The 13,261-nt window shown below is 38.5% G+C and overlaps 1 pseudogene; it reads left to right on the plus strand.

Moving 5' to 3' along the window:
- The window catches only part of LOC140922484 (uncharacterized), a 41,684-nt pseudogene that overhangs the window by 21,060 nt on the left and 7,363 nt on the right, over positions 1-13,261 (plus strand).

A 13,261-nucleotide genomic window follows, 5' to 3' on the forward strand; every position in this document is an offset into this window, starting at 1 on the left:
TCTCTCTCCCCATGATTTTGGGTGGGCAATCCGTAGGAAAAGGTCTTAATTCAGGGATAAACCCTCGGATTCTCCTTCAGGGTGATGAAGCAGCTGCCTACAAACATACATTAGATATGAGTTTTTTAGGTTTACCTCGGTGTATGTAGCCTGCGAATGCAGATGTATTTCTGGTCGTCCCTTTTCTCCACCCAGAAGTAAGAAAAGCGACGACCGGAAATACGTCTGCGTTGGCAGGCTACGGTGTAAGAACCTGGGAACTTTTTCTTTGCCTCGCACCTTTTGTTGTTTTTTTTTTGGTTCTACTGTTTTGACTTCTTTGTTTTCTTTATTTTACGTTACTCGTGAGTTTTACAGGTTCTTACACTGAGGGTGAGCCAGTTTGTTTTACAGGTTCTTACACTGAGGGTGAGCCAGTTTGTTTTACAGGTTCTTACACTGAGGGTGAGCCAGTTTATTTTAGGAGTTTTGGTTTGTTTCACCTTGAGGTTGAAAAAGGAATGGAGACGATCATTTAAAGAAAATTGCCACGGATGTTTTCCATAACGGAGGGTGCGTAGCACCGCAGACACTGAACGTCTAAAAATAATTTATTTTCATGTTTTAAATAGACCTTTACACCGATACGGCGGCCATATTGAATTAATTCGATTTAAGGAGTATTATAGGATGTCCAGGGGTATGAGCACATTTCGTTTGTATTTTCGAGCGCTTTTCGGGACATTTTTTCTTAAAGTTTTCTTAGAATAAGATTGTAATGGGAAAAAAAGATCCTTGTGCCGTGTTTGGATGTAATAATGATCGCCTTTTTCTAGTTTAGTATTAGAAATACGGTCTTTCACTGTATATTTCTCGGGAAAAAAGGCGATCAATATTACATCCAAACACGGCACAATGATCTTTTTTCCCACTACAATCTTATTCTAAGAAAACTTTAAGAAAAAATGTCCCGAAAAGCGCTCGAAAATACAAACGAAATGTGCTCATACCCCCTGGGCATCCTATAATACTCCTTAAATCGAATGAATTCAATATGGCCGCCGTATCGGTAAAAAGGTCTATTATTGCATATGAAACTGTATAATTATAATTATTTATAATGTAATGTCTGTTAGTACAGGATGTATTTTAATGTGTATAGACAGGGGCCCATAGGCGTCTGGGATAGTACATTCTGTTGACAGCTTTTCTTTTGTATTTCTTTTCTTCAATAATGTGATACAAGGAAACCTTAACGTTTATACCATTGTTTTGAGTCTAAATTTAACTTCTTTTCCTAGTAAGTGAAAAGAAGGCTGAAGGCTGTAAGAGTAACCACGTATTGAATAAAATACGTCAGGCACATACAGTTTTAACAAGCGTGGGCGTTTTTAGTTGCTTTATTTCATACTACTTTTCTGGTCCCAGGGTTATTGATTTCCTTATTATTGGGCTGCCTGTGGCAAACCCACATGGCCACGCGCAATCAAGGAATGAGAAGCAACATTCTTCCATGGTCTTCCATCTTAAGTCGAAAAAAGACAAAATGGCGGGCTGATCTCCCAGTAGGCATTGCGTGTCCCTTTCCCCCTACAGTAGATCCGATTTTTAAGGCAAGGAGATGGGCCGTTTGATATAAAAGGCTTTCAAAGTGCTATTCTTAAGCCAAAAAGGAAGGGAAAAAAATAACATCGATGTAAACCCATCGAAACTTTTTGCCTAAAGTCGCCCTAACACTAGACAAATTTAACTTGTTAATGGGATTAGAAAACAACAGCAGTAAAAGCTAGTAGTAAGTTATTTGTTTTAACTCAACTATGCAGATAGATCTTTAAAAGAGATCTCACTCTTATCACTGATAACAAACAAATTCAGTGAATTTAACCGCACAGAATTTTTGCAACCCAATACACGCGTAGTATAACCGTCTATATTTGTCGTAAGGCTCTGACTACCCTGGGTTCTAGAGGTTGCTCCTCGCGTGCGGCGAGCGGGATGCTTCGGTGTCGGCCGCTGGCCGAGAGATCTTCGGCCGACCGAAGGCCGAAGCCACGAGCAACCGGACATGAAAAGTCTCTGGCACTTATGGTAGCCTCTGAATCCCTTTGGGAATTTTTTTTTCCCAACCAAACTACTTCCTACGATGAAATTTGTAGCTTCTGTCTTCATCGCTGCCGCTCATTAAACGGGAAAATTAAAAACCTGCAAAATACTCGAGAATCTTCATCCCGCACCGTAGTGCAGCAACTTCTATTGGTGACCAAAACTTTTAAAACATCTTGCCTCAGGAAACGAAGGGAATGGCTTGTATTTATCTTTTGGTTCTTTGTTGCGATACCCTTGCTAGAGAAAATTGTGACAGTCGAACTTCTTTGTGCGATGATCTCACATAAGCGACAGTCTATCCAAAACTCGTAGTACCACCTTTTTAGAAGATAGTAGAATATTTTCTTCTGTTTTCGTAAGCAATTGCTTGATACACGGTCCAAGCCCCTCCCTGCGTATACGTTGTAGGGAGGTGGCCGTTATTGCCAAATCAAAGATGACTTGGAATCCCCAGGCGAACAAAACTACATCCGAGAGTAGAAGGGCGGCCTTGAGTCTTCCCTTCCTTGTTCTTAGGCACTGTAGCCACCCCTACACCGAATTCTTGCTCCCTCTTATCACTGAACGAGAAAAAGTTTTATAATCCACTTGGGCGATGGCGTCGTTTGATTAAGGAACTGTTTACATCGGGAATATTTCCTTTTCTTCGGTTTTCTATGATAAAAATGTCTGTAGTGGTCAAAGAGAAGTATTAACTTACTCCCCTCCCTCACGCGCAACCTGGGAAGGAAACCCATGGTATTTGACTTGCTGATGTGCGCGAAAAGGTGAGAATTTGACAACTGTGATTGCTATTGGGTTGGGGCACTTGATGGCTTATGGGATTAAAAGAGGATTGAAACAAACTGTCTCAATTTTATGGCGGGTATGGAAAATTGGGAGACTTGTGTTTGTTTCTTTTCTTCCTATTTCCGTTGTTGCTGTTACCAAGCAAGTCCCTGGGGTAGGGTATATGGCAGCACATCGGTCGCAAAAAAATCCATTTTACTTCAAAAACAAAACAAAAAACCCACAGACATACAGTGTGTGCCTCGTTAGAAGGTCCACAAGATCCTCTCACAAGGCATATACACCTAATTGCAAAAAACGTTGTCATGGAAAAAATGAAAAAGGGAAAAAGTTAAATAGGAATTAATTAGGCTAATGAGCCTTATGAATTCATTTGCAGCATCCACACATCAACGTCGCATTTGCCTGTTGGAATTTTCTATTGTTTTAAAGCGGAAAAACAGTAAAAAAAAAACATTTCAGCGGGGAAATGCAACCGCTGCCAATGAATCCACCCTGAGAATGTGGCTTGATAGCCTCATTAATTCCTATTTGGCTTTTCCCTATTTTCAGTTTTTAGGACAACATTAATGCAATTAGGTGTATATCCAGCAGTTTTCGGAGAAAAACAGGAAGTATCAGACCAACTTTCTCTGCGGAGGTTTCCATCAGTCTACTAGCCTGAATTTCATCCGATTACTTCGAGTCGTTATTACTCCCTGAGTGTTGAGAGGAGAAAACGACTCGAAGCAATCGGATGAATTTCAGGCTATCAGTCTACAGCACCTGTTGTTAGATCCATTTTACAGCTTTTCGTTATTTTGTTCAGAGTAATGTTAATCATTGTATATTGGATTTAATGTCACGCCTGCGGCCTCTCATGTTCTTGTGTTGATGCTTTATTAATGAATTTTGGGATAACTATTTCTGGAAGCACTTACGTCACTTTTGTTCACGTAACTTGGTCAAAGTGAAACTGAAAGAAGGGAAAAATCCCTCATACACGATTCAGCTTTCACTCGATAAAAGGTTTGATTGTCACTCAGGTTATAGTTTTGTACAGGTCCTGTTATTTTTTGAAGGAAAAGTCAATTGACTTATATATAAACTCGTCATTTCCTTGTAGACCCTCTCGTCGTCGATCAAGGATCAAGGGACCGTCTTGCGAACTATCAAGATTGCTTGGGAATTTGTAACTGAGGTATGTATTTAATATATACGTTAGCTGCAGTTACACCAGAACTCCCTATCCAAAGGTCTCTTTGTTTAAGAAATGCCTTTGGCTTTAATCGCTGGGAAACTTTCTGACGAACTTTAGATCGGTCAAAGTAAAAGGGTTGAACTCTTTCCGCACCGGAAATATTTCCTTTTCTTCGATTCTTTATAAAGATTTAAGAGGCAATCTCCCTGAAAGCGTTCCAGTCGATTTCGGAGTCGACAAAACTTTTGTCTTATGTTTTTATCATCAACACTACTATCCATCCTAATGACGAAATTGCAGTTAGAATGAGGAAATGGTTTATTTTACTGCCATTTTTTAGCATTTCATTGCTGGACGACCGTTAGCGGCTAAAATATGCAAATTTTAGATGCTGTTTCACAGGTTTTTAACGATCGTTCTAAAGTACTTCGGGTCATCAAATCTTAGACTGTTTGCACTCATTTGGAACCATATTGCTTTTTCTTACTGTTCCAGTACTATTTAGGCATTATCTTTCTGTAATCGGCAAAAACTGGTCGTCTTTATTTCACTGATCCAATTAACAAAGCAAAATGCACAAATAAATGCCTAAAGAACATCGCAAAATTTTCCAATGTGGTACCTAAGCTAGACCTAAAAACATGTTTTAGTTAGAGATTAAGAGCTATTTTGTCAAGTTATGCAATAAAAGTTGTGGCACAACGCGATTCAGAATTGAAGGATTGATGCTGAATTCGCATTGCGTGACACCGGCTGCTGTGATAGTAAAAAAAAATCTGCATGATCCTACAAATGACAATTGTTCTGTTTTTTGACTTTATCAATAAGAAAACGGATCAGAAGATTAAGTTTACTTTTCCACTTACCTTCGTATTAATAGTCTCGGCCGGCCGTCCTTAGACTTTCTCAAAGTCGTCCGCATGGTTTTCGCTCAAAAGCTCGACTTGTGAGCAAGTCTAGGCCGTCCTTTATTCGACTCCCAGTAGTTAGCCTTCTTGGTAGTAGAGTGGGTCGGGAAAAATGTAGCCTGAGATCATGCCCTCTCCTTATTATCCCTTATTATTTTTTTCCTTCTCGAGCCAAAGAAGCAAAGAAGCACAAAAAAAATAAAAAATAACGCCTGATCTCAGGTTAGGAAAAATGCGCATTACTGCCTACCCCACCCTTCGCCCTTTTTCCTACTCGCATCTCTCTGAGGGTCGCCCCCACAATCTGAACGCCTGGAAAAGTCGCGTTCTAAACGAACATTTTTGTTTTACAGATAACATTAACGAGAACCATGCTTCTCCTGTCTAGTGACGGGTGGAAGTATTTACATTTTACAGCGAGAAGGTCCTTCACACATTCACCCGTTACACTATATATTATATGGGACGAGGGTACACGGTAAACCTTGGAGAAAAAATTAAGAAAATATGGACTGGAGTTCAAAGAAGTAAAATCAACAACTAGAATATGGTTACCCGCTATATCGTATCGTACTTACAAATTCTTATCAAGTAAATCGCGATATCGTTATTTGTCATTAAAACAATGGAATCAGCTGTGAAATGTACATTGAATTAAGTTAGTGTCCGGACACCTTTAGGAATTTGATATTAGTGTAAATTTTTAGATATATAAATCTACCGGCCTTCGATCACAAATCTGATTGTCTATGCACAGTACTAGTGCCATGCTGGTAATGCTGTATTGTATCAATTCCGTGATTGACAGTGAGTGAAGTGACTGAGTAGCCTGACAGTGTTCGGTTGTAACCTGTTTATACCACCACTAAATAAAACCGTTAGCCTGTCTAGCAGTTAAGCTTTGAACGACTAGGGAATTTATTTTTGACTTTTAGGGAAATTTGCTCCAGGCCTTCGGTTTCCTCGCATGCAATCTCGCTCGTTTTTTGTTTTGTTTTTGATTTTTCATAAGGTTCGCTAATTTCTGTAGCATATGCATGGTATATCAATCGTTTAAGCACAAACACTAAGTATCTGAGTCTTTATATGATTTGTCATAGCACCTCGATATGCAGACATAGAATCAATAAGACCCTACCGTGGACAATCTTGTTGAGCCAACAGAGAGGCTGGTGTATCAAATGAGCACCACACCGGAGTCGCAAAAACGAAATGATAAACGCGGTGGCGCCTAATTTAGTAAAATCGATATTAATATGAATTTGGATCCACACGGAGGGTTCAAAGGCCGATTTTTTAAAATGTGATCCTAGATCCTTGTTGAGATGGGAAATTTACTTTCTTCTAGCGTTCAATTCTCAGACTGGACCACATTTTAAAGGAGAAGAGGTTTGGTTCTGAAAAGATATTTTCCCGTCTTGACTTAACAGCGTTGACCCGAATGTTCGTGGCAGTCGGAAGTTGAATGAAGCTTAGAAAGGTATCTTTTACGATTGCTTAACAAATTTTTGAACAATAATATCATTGCAAAGGGAAAGAAAGGGAATTTTAATATAGTTTTGGTGGGAAAATGAAGTATATATCTTACTTAAAAGTGTCAAGCTTTTGAATAACTGAGCAGTTAGCTGTGACAGCAGCCGGTACTATCACGCAACGCAAATTGAACATTTGACTAAATTTGAGTTGAAACCCTTAATTCTGAATCGCGTTGTGCCAAACTTTTATTGCATAACTTGACAAAATAGCTCTTTTTAAAAAATCTTTAACTTAAACATGTTTTTAGGTCTAGCTTTAGTGCCACACTAGAGAATTTTCTGATGATTTTAAGGCATTTATTCGTGCACTTTGCTTTCTTAATTGGATTAGGGAAATAAAGACGACCACTTTTTGCTGATTACAGAATGATAATGCCTAAATGGTATTGGAACAGTAAGAAGAAGCAATATGCTTCCAAATGAGTGCAAATTAAACAGTCTAGGATTTGATGACCCGAAGTACTTTAGAACGGACATTCAATGTCATTTTCTTTTAAGTCTCACGCAAGCAGATGGATCACGGCCTAACTAGTATCAACAGAATGTGCCGCAGCATTACCATTTTTTAGATACCCTAGTTAGAGTTATAACCTTTTCTAAATATAGAGAAGAAAGTAGACCTATTTTTGTCTCGTTAAATCTAATGAATATATATGAACGTGATGTACTGTATAGCACTTTTCATGTATCTGTATTTCCATGATAAACTACCTATGTTTTTCAAAAATAACTTTAAAACAAATGATAAAATAGATACGTATAATACATGATCAGCCTCAAGTATACACATTACTTATAAAAGGACTAATTATGGCAAATTTTCCAACACTAAAAGAGGAGCTACAGTATGGAACAGCTTCACGACTGATTTAATTTAACAAGTTTAAAACGTCATTAAAAGTATATATCCAGAATGGTTTACATTTAGTTGGTTAGTTCAGTGGTAGATAGACCTTGGATTGTCATTAATGTAATGTGACAAATTAACTTACATGTTGCATCCTTATCTCGACGCCTTTTACCCTAATACACAACTACGTACAAGTACGGGAGATTTTTACAAAACGCTCAATGGAGCTTGCTTTCCGGCCTTATGTTTCTTGATATTATTATCTTATGTTAAGCCTAAAAAATTTGATGTAAAGGATGTAAGATAAATAAAGAAATCTCAAATCTTATTAAGTGTATAATAGATTTAATTTCACGCCTCGTATGCTTTATCAAATTTTCCTTGGGAGCTATTCCTGGAAGCACTTACGTCGCTCAGTTTGTTGACGTAACTTGTTCAAAGTGAAACTGAAAGCTAAATGAAGGGAAAAATCCCTCATACAAGTTTCAACTTTCACTTGGTAAAAGGTTTGATTGTCGCTCAGGTTAGTTTTGTGCAGGTCGTGTTATTTTGTGAAGAAAAATTCAATGGACTTTTAAATATAAACTTGTCTTACAAAGTATCATTTCCTCGTAGACCCTTTCGTCGTCACGAATCAAGGATCCTCTTGCGAATTATCAAGATTACTCGGGAATTACAACTGAGGTATGCATTTATTACGTTAGCAGCAGTATCACCAGATCCTTTGTTTAAGAAATGCCTTTGGCTTTAATCACCGGGAAACTTTCAGACGAACTTTAGATCGGTCGACGTCGGCACGATCGTTTATATTTCAATGCAAGATTGCACAGCTGATGGCAAGAGACAAGAGACAGAAAAAAAAAAAAGCCGAGGATAAGATTTCAGCCCAGCTCTTTCATTTATTTTGCATACGTGAGACTATGTACGCACTCTGAAGTTCATTAATATAGTCCCCTAAAAAGAAACCGAGCATAGTGAAAAATAAGCAAATGTATTATAAAAAGCGTTATCAACTGAAGTGCACAACGTTTAGCGTCTACTTGCCTTGAAAATACGGCTATCCAAACAAGAAGTTTTCACAGTTAACAAGCCGCACAAGAGGAAAAGATTAATTGCTCAGGAAGAGTGTAGCTAAATCTAACTGCAACGCGACATAAATTGATAATGGCATTGGTAATTTTTACGGAATTTATTGCAAGCTGGTAAGAGTAAGGTTATGTTGTTTGCTGAGTTTTACCGGTTATAAAGGTCCTTGAACGCCATTGAACTCGCGAAGTCTATAGGACAATATGCCTACTGAATGCTAATGAGTTTTTGAAGTAAGGTTAATTAAACACTGGTTTACAGAAAGCCTGTAGTAGCTTTGGTAAAACATACAGCCAACATGATGGTCAGCCAAAATTCCTTCAACAAACAAATGATTTGATGAGATAAAGTTCATTTAAATTTAAATTTCCTGCCTTAAACGTGTTCTGTAAGTTTTGGTACTTGTGTTTATACGTCACGCTACTAAAAGGAGGCTGCGTACCACCGCACACGCTAAACGTCTTAATTCAGAATTTATTTTCATGATATTTTTTATTCTACATGACACTGTGAGAAATGATTATTTATAATATATTATGCATTATTAGCATAATCCTTACTTATAAAAGGGAGGGCTACAGGATACATTTTCCCTTCGGCCGGGTACTCAAAAATTTTTTACGGGGACGACTACGGCTCAAGAGGTTTAACTCCTTACCCTTTTATATAAGTTATATACCATTTTGATAGACTGCAAAACAGTCGGGTTTTTTTCTCAAAATCAGTAAAGAAATCGGTAAAGCGCGCCGTAAGAGTCTTACGCACGCGAATCGCCCGAGCCTCACACGCCCGTTAGCGTCTCTCCCCAGGTCTCGCTCTCTGTTTTCAGCCTCGTTCCAGACCTTTTGTTTGACTGCTCGCGCGTACTTGAATACGCAAAAATACGGACTGCTTTGCAGTCTACCATTTTGACAGAAAAGGTACCCCTTTCGTACACTTTCTATTAGCAAATGATGCCCCTTTTATATACGCAGTTTAGATCTTTCCATTCCTTTAACTGCTGGAGATGCACTGTCTTTAAAATGTGAATTACTCTGAAAACCAGAATGTGTTCTAGTCTTTTTCACAGCCATGAAATGCATCTATTAGCTCCTTTTTACCGACCGAGATGACTGATTTCGCTGCCTTTTTATATACTTCAACTAATGAAACCCCTTCCCACTCATATACCGTATTTCCTCGAATAATTGCCGGGGGCGATTTTTTTTTTGCCACCGAAAGGGGGTAATTATTCGATATATTACAGGGGGCGATTATTCGAGGGATGCGATTATTGCAAATATTGTTCAATAGAAGTCTTGTCCTCAATATTTTGTTCTTTTTTCAAATGAAATCAAAAAATAATCACATCAATTAAACTGAACATTGGCATTTAAAGTGCTGAAAGTTTGGTTCAATGATTAAGTTTCACTGTCAATGTCCTCGGCGTCAGAGCTTAAGTCGTCACTGATCAGTTTTGCTGGATATGACTACGCGTTATATTAGCTTCATCCTCCAGGATCACCGCTATGGGTATATTGTTGTGAAGTATTTTTTTGAGAAGGATTTATCTCATCTTTTAACTTTAGTTTTTGTTTCATTAAGTGGGTCAAGGTTAGTCTTGATTTATCCACATAAGTGTTTTCCTGTTTTGATCTTTCGTTTTTACGTGTACTTGAATTTATGCTTAGCTCGCGAATTTACTTATTGCCATTTTAGGAATATTCTTCGCTTTTTTATAGGTGGTCGTGTTTGTGGTGTTAGAGCTGACCTTGGTACGTTAGTCTCGTTGAAGTTCCTGTTTGGGTTTGTTACCCAGCGTTTTAGTTTTTGGTTTGTTTGTAGCTTCTCGCCGATCGCAACCATGTAGGTTCACTTATACCAAAATATTACCCACACCGAGTTCACCTTGATTTTATTCCCACGGTCAGCTAACGAAAGAACATGACCAGCTTTGGTTATAAAAACGGCGGCTATTTAACTAGTTGAGAGAGAAGAAAGGTAGTTTTAGAAGAAGGTGAGTGAAAGAGTTAGAAGAGTAAGAAGATTAAGATTGTTAGCAGCAGTCAAAGAAGAATAAACACCAAGATGTTAATCAGAGTCCTTGTACCTCATCGTGTAGCGAGCAAGTTCCTGGAACACACCCTCACACTTTGCATAGCGTGACGGCTAGCGTGACCCTAAAGGAGTGCGGGGACGATTACTCAGGGGAGGCGATTTTTCAAACATTTCCGTTCCCCCAACACAAACATCTTGTAAAATGTTACTTTTTAAACGGATTAAGAGTGAATGTCAGTAAAAATCAAACAAAAATTGAAAATTCGTGGCCACAGTCAAAAAATCGATTCGGCTCATTTTTTGTCCAGGGAAAGGCTAAGGTACTACCTTCAGTAAAATGGAACTAGTTTATCGAAATACGGTTTCCTTTTGAAATAAACCGTTAAAAATAATTTTGCCGGATTTGGCTATGCGCCAGCTCAAAATTTCACTATGTTCAAAATAATCGTGTTCAATCTAAAACCGGTCAGTGTAAAACGCAGACTGCGGACTGCAGACTGCGGACCAGGGGTAAAATGCAGACTGAGTGTAAAATGCAGACTGCAGACTAAGAGTAAAACGCAGGCTGGGGTAAAATGCAGAATAAAGACTGTAGACTTTTTTAAACATTTGTGCTCCTTCTTCTTCAAATCGGTTAAATAGCTAGCCTGTATCAGTTACACACTTCGCTTCCTAGTCAAGTGAATTGCACATTCGCCAGAAGTTTCAATGAACATTCAAACAGCTTAAGTCTGCGTACCTTGATTTGCAATACTTTCATAGAAGGTCATCCAAATTTCCTGCAGAACATCTTTCTTTGTTGTTGGAATGGCTTCCTCCCGTTTTTATCGCCATAATTCCTGTACAGTATTTTGGGTCAGCAGCTTTCATTTAAGCGTAAACATCGTGGTGTTGTACCAGTTCACGGTCCCTGGTCACGTATATCGAAAACTTCGCATCAAAAATTGAGCGTGAAGTCTCCCGGATGGAAAAAAGGTTCAAGATTGCGATTATGTTTTCGAGTCGTCGACGACGTTCCAGAGAAGAAAGGAATGGATTTGTGAAAGCAGATGTCATCAAGTAAATGTTCGTTTACATGTATTTGCGGGATTTTTTTGCTCTTAAACCCTTCCACGACTACAGTTTATGCTCGGTCTGCATTTTACCCCAGCCTGCGTTTTACTCTTAGTCTGCAGTCTGCATTTTACACTCAGTCTGCATTTTACCCCTGGTCCGCAGTCTGCGTTTTACACTGACCGATCTAAAACATAGAAGCCAGTCTTCTTTTGCTATAACTATTCAGTAGGGGCCTTGTTTTGTAAAAATATAGGGATAGTTTTCGTCTCAGGTTATTTCTGTAAGAAATAAACTCGAAATTTTAAGGAACATTTTCAGCCCTTCAAGGATATGCAAAAGTAGGGTTAAATCATCGCGATGGAAAAGCATGTGGTAGTGCCTTAAAATCGTTGATATTGCTACCATAAATTCCTAAAATACAGTCGTTAAAAGTTACTGTTTTGTTTTTCTGGGATCTTGCAAAGTTTTCGAGCGAGCGCCGACTAAATTTCCATAAAATCGCAATCTGACCTTAAGATTTAGGTCACAAACAACAAGGCGCACGCGATAGATTTGAGATAGATAAAAATAATCAGATAAATGACAATTTTGGCTCATTTATAGTCATTGTGTTGTTTAAATGACACATGTAAGCTAAAATAGTGTGTTTTTCAAAGTGTTGCCTTCATTCTGGACTATAACTGTAAAATAAAGAATCGACTGCGTGATGACTGATCATGACTGAGTCACACTCGCTTCGTCTAATTAGTCTAGTATTTATTCATATCCACGCAGGCACTGACATCAACGCGACTTCAAAACTCAGCGATACGGCCATATAAAATTTCTTGTGTTCTGTACAGAGTGAAATAAATTAGTGGCAGTTTGATAATAACATAAAAATACACTCTTCCTATTTCTAAAGTCGAGGTAATGTGCCGATCGATTGAGGGTCTCGATACTTCAACAGGCCTGGTCAACCCTTCGAAACCTGGGCGCATTGTAACTTTTCAAAACAGCCCTGTCCTGTGTTCAAATTCTCCATTACATAAGCTCTATGTGGTGGTCAAATGCTCCTCCCAAAGATTAAATGTTTGCAGATTGTGAATTCGAAAAAAAAGCCTTAAGAACCGTAATTTTCCGGACTTCACATGATGTTGATCGGCAATCAACTACAAACAACAACAACACTCGATGTCGTTCTGATACATCAGATAGAGCATATTAATTTTCTTATTAAAAACATTAAGCCACACATATTCCTTTTTTTAAAAAGAGGAAGACCCAGTGTACACAACTATAGTTAAAAAGGTCTGAATTTAGTTTTTGTGTCCGAATAAAGACTTCCTGAAAACCGCGTAATTTCACGTTTAAAACCAGTGAAATTTTGATAATGTGCGTGGAGACGGTTTTTTATTGTTTGTGGCCGTTAAAAAGAATATTCTCAAAAACTAACCACATTTCATTTCATTACACACCTTAGGCTTACTGCACACAAAAAAGGAGCGAAATCGATTTTTGACCGTGGCCGCGATTTTTTCGATTTTGTTTCTTCATAGGCATTCACTCTTACTGCGCTTTTCACAAACTTGCGAATTCTGAAGTTCAAATGCCAACTGACGATTGCGTTTTTCGCTGCCGTCCCTGGCTGCCGTCAATCATCTTAACGGACCTCTTAATCGGGTTCAAAAGGTCAAGGTTTGCGATTTGTGATTGGTGGATTTCGATCCTTTTTGTGCGTTTCTGTGTTTCAAGG

The sequence above is a fragment of the Porites lutea genome, chromosome 13 (assembly GCF_958299795.1).
Source record: "Porites lutea chromosome 13, jaPorLute2.1, whole genome shotgun sequence".
NCBI lineage: Eukaryota > Metazoa > Cnidaria > Anthozoa > Scleractinia > Poritidae > Porites > Porites lutea.